This window comes from Camellia sinensis, chromosome 12 (genome assembly GCF_055761805.1).
Source record: "Camellia sinensis isolate YWXY chromosome 12, ASM5576180v1, whole genome shotgun sequence".
Lineage (NCBI taxonomy): Eukaryota > Viridiplantae > Streptophyta > Magnoliopsida > Ericales > Theaceae > Camellia > Camellia sinensis.
The window spans coordinates 116,467,861-116,472,470 of record NC_138972.1 but is presented as its reverse complement, the minus strand read 5'-3'; positions in this window follow the sequence as shown (position 1 = coordinate 116,472,470).

The following is a 4,610-nucleotide window of genomic DNA, read 5'->3' as shown; positions in this document are numbered from 1 at the left end:
AACTGGACTTCTCTTTGCCTTTAGTTCAGAGTGAACTTTGGCCAACTGTTCTCTGCTGCAACCCATTTTGTCTTGTAGAGTTGATTTTGGACTATGGTCTGACTTTGGATTTTTATTTCCTCCTGTCTGCCCCTCTGTCTAGACCAATGAAGAGCTTTCTCCACTTTCTTTCAGGTCTTTCTGGTACTGAGTGTATGTCATGCCCTGAACCCGCCCCATGGGTTAAGGACATAACCGGCTAGTAATCCAGGGATTACCTACGGCCTCAAACCAAATAAGACATAACTCATCAGAGTAAATGGGCCAAACGGAAGTAAATTTAAAACTTTGTCCTTAGAGCTGTGCTTATATGGCACGTCATAACAATCCATACATATACATGTTAATAACTCACATCAAAATATGTACTAACACAAAGTTCTGTACATACAGGATCATTCAAGTCTAGGTCAGCCAATCAAAACTATATACAAACGTATCCAAAGTCCTCGCCAACATGACAAAATAAAACAAGATAGCAAAAGGGCAAAGACGAGTCTCGTGCGTGAGACGTAAGGGCTGACTCTTTAAAACCTTGGTTGTTCCACACAAACTTCACTGAGGCTGGGTTTGGACCTCTCTTGGCTCACCTACAAACACATGAATGAGTGTGAGCGAATGCCCAGTGAATAATATCGAATAAAGAAGATACATTAGAACAACACACATCAGACAACCTTGGGCCCAATTCATATTTCTATCTAGTATATATATATATATATAGATCAAGTGATTGTAGTTCCAAACACATCGGATGGCCTTGGGCCCAACCATTCATGTCAAACTGGCCTTTAGCCCAACCATTCTTTCATTCATGTCAAATTGGCCTTTGGCCCAATCATTCTTTCATTCATATCAGACTGGCCTCTGGCCCATTCATTCTATCATTCATGTCAAATTGGCCTCTGGCCCATTCATTCTTTCATTCATGTCAGACTGGCCTCTGGCACATTCATTCTTTCATAGCAAACATTTGTCCACCATTCAAATTAACAAACTTATAAGACTTACATAGAAGCAAGCAATTGGACAAACAACATACTTCAGATATCTTTATTAAGATATTACTCACAGTGATCGGCTGGATGATTTGCCCTGGAGCTCGACCCTACACATTCCATAAACACAATGGGTCACAAACAATTCAATCCGTTCTTAATTCACATATTCCTCTTTAGGCTTCATTCTTATCCTTTTAACTCATTTACAATGCTTAATGCATGCCTAAGAATACTTAGAAGTGAAAGAGAACGGAAAATGGAACACAGAACACATTTTCAAAGTTTCAGAAATAGGGGTCCCCGCTCAAGTGTGAACTTTCCCGCTCGAGCGGACCCATTAGGTCTACAAAAGTACTGGTTGCCTCGTTTTTTACGCTCGAGCGTGAAGTCGGGCGCTCGAGCTGAAGGTCTCACTACATGGCTCCTCGCTTGAGCGTGAATATCCCCGCTCGAGCAGACACCCATGTCTGCAAATCTTCTGGGAGCTCGTATTTTACGCTCGAGCGGTGGTTTCCCAGCTCGAGCGAACTTCAAGAATTTTGGGTTTTTCAAAACTTGTTCTTGAGCTCAAACTTGATATTCAAAGGCTCCAAAGCTCGAATTAAGGTACCAAAATAGGGAAATACATCATATGCCATGAGTACACAAACAATATGAGGCCAATTGCTCAAAATCATGGTTCAACTCTTCAAAATCAATCAAGATTTTTTTGTATAATCATGGCTCATGCTTTCAATCTTCATATGAGCTCCATATCTTCAATAATCAAACATGCATGCAATCTTTTAACTCCAATTCCATTTCAAATGGGTCAAGTGATGCTTACACACATGAAATTCATCCAAATCATGCTTGCATGTATGATCCAACAACTCAATCTTTCATGATTAACAAGCTACATGATAGATTATACAATCCTTGCTAATTTATGATAATTCTATACATACATGTACATTCTAACTTCATTTTCAACTAAATCTTTGCCATGAGCTACCAAATCACTTCAATTCACAAAATCACAAGTTCAAACTCATGAATTTACTCACCTAGGGGCTTTAATTTTCCAAATTATGATCAATTCTTGAGTGTAGCTTCAAGATCACCAAGTTCCTTAGCCAAATCTCCAATTGCTTCCCTCTCTCTCTCTCTAGCCGACCCTCCCTCTCTTTTCTTAGAGTTAATATCAACCAAATTGAACAAAAGAGAAGAATTGAGTGTATAATGGCCCTTATATAGCCCCTCCTAATCAAATTTGATTATAGCCAATTAATGACACTTAATTAATCGTTTTGAATCTAATTATTTCAATCCGAATCAATTTTCAATTAAATTTCACCGTAGGCTCTAAAAGTTACGCCAATCACAATGGCGTAGTCAATTTTGGTTTCTATGGCCAATAGGGCCTTCAATTTAAATTCCAAAGCAGATAATCAAACAAATATCTCTACGGTGAACAGATAGAAATTCAAAACCACATATTTTCACATAAATGGCACACAAAATCATATCAGACACATAATCACATTCATAATAAGGACCAATTAGAATAATACGGAACAGGGTTATCACAGTGTACCTACGCTGGATCTTCCTTCTTTGTGATCTAGAAATTACTGGGACCATGCTTGGTTCCTTTGCTTTTGGATGCTTTAGTAACACCTAATTATTTGGGGCCACCAGGGGAGGTTTAACCATCCTACCCTGATCTCCAACAACATTTCTTTGGGCAGGTATCTCTCTAGGTTTGTTCTGCATGACAAGCCAATCGGGGACTCTAGATACCCATGAACCCACTAACTCAGTCGTTGAGCCATCTCTTTCTTCCTTCGAAACCAATTTCGAAGCTATCTGTGAATGCCATTGCTTAGCCCTGACTCCTTGTTTAGGGCCTAATTCAGACCTTCCTTGTTTTGGGCCTAATTCAGACCTTCCATGAAGGTGGCCACTTTCCATCTTGTGTGAGGCTAGTCTAGGGGGTCAATTTCTGGTTTTGCTCCCATAACTTGAACCTACTTCAGTCCTTCTTTCAGGACGACTGCCTTCCATTCTGTAATAGTTGGGAGGTCTGGACTCATGTAAAGGCCTCTTACCCTTGGATTGCATTCTAGTAGCTGCTGATCCAGCCATGAGTGGCTGCTGCCTAGGGCCAGTTGGATATGGCCTTTTGTTATGAGCACTGGTTGGCTTAGGATGTCTTTGCATATCCCTGTAGTATTGTTTCCCATCAATTGGAAGCCCTTATAGCTCAACCTACACCTGGGACAAATTCTTTGGATAACTGTTGCCTCTAAAGAATCACCATCTAGTGCTTCCTCATTAGAGTCATTTTCCTGACCTGTAGAGCCTTGTCCAACAACTGGTGAACTTCTAATGTCTTTCTTAACAGTAGTCTGGCTGGCAACATGCATCTGCACACTGACCTCTTCCAATTCCTTCAAAGATAAGTTCTGGAAGTTTGGTACAACAACATTAGCTGCACTTTCTCTAACTTCTGGGAATGGATTACAGTCGATCCCCATGGCCTTCTCTGCTTTAGCTGGGAATTTCAAACTTCCTTTCCGAATTTGTTCTTGGATCCTGTCACGAAAAACAATACAGTTTTTAGTCGAATGAGACCAAGAATTATGCCATTTACAATATACTTCCTTTAAGTTCATCTGGAGATGGATTTTGACTCCTTTTGGTAACTTAAGGAAGTTGGCCGCGAGCAAATGATCAAATATGTCATCTGCCTTTGTTAAATCGAAAGAGTATTTCCTATGAAGGTCTTTCTTTTTAAACTGCTGGTCAATTGTTGTGTCCTTATGAATTAATGCCTCACAGATCACAAGTTCTTTCCCCACAATCTCTGCTGCATCAATCTCATAATTAGGATCTCTATAATATGTCTTGTATGATGCATTATTTCGATCTTGTTCTTTCTCTAGTAATGCTTTATACCTAGACACCTTATGAGTTAGTTCCACTAAGTCTCTAAACTCAGTTGAGTCAAACTTCTTTCAAAGCCTAAACTCTAAGCCATTTTAAGCCAATCTCACGAATTCTGACTCTGGCAGGATGACCCTACATTTGTTTCGTGCTTTTTTAAATCTGACAATAAATTGAGCAGCCTTTTCATCAAGCCTTTGGCTCAACCTTGCCAAATCTGCCATGGACACTTCTGGCTCCGTTTGGAAGAATTGGGCATGAAATGCCTCTTTCATTTGTTGCCAAGTCTGAATGGAGCCAGACGTAAGGTTATTATTGTAATTATGAGTGTGCCAGTAAGGATCAATCAGTCCTTACAGAAAATTAATTGCCAACCAATTATCAGACGATTGTGTTTTAGTTCTTTCAGTTTCAATGAAAAGGACTTTTACTGGTGGCTTAATTTAGAAAAATTAAGCAAATAACAATTAAATGAAGAACAATTGAAGCATTTCATTAAAATGAAAAACTTACAACGATCCAATTCAGCCTCATAGAGGTTCATAGCAACAATCTACTTGAAACTACTCCTATGAACGAAGTGCAGTGCAAGAGTTTTAAAGTACAGAAATGTAAAGAATAGGAAATGTAAAACTGGAAAGG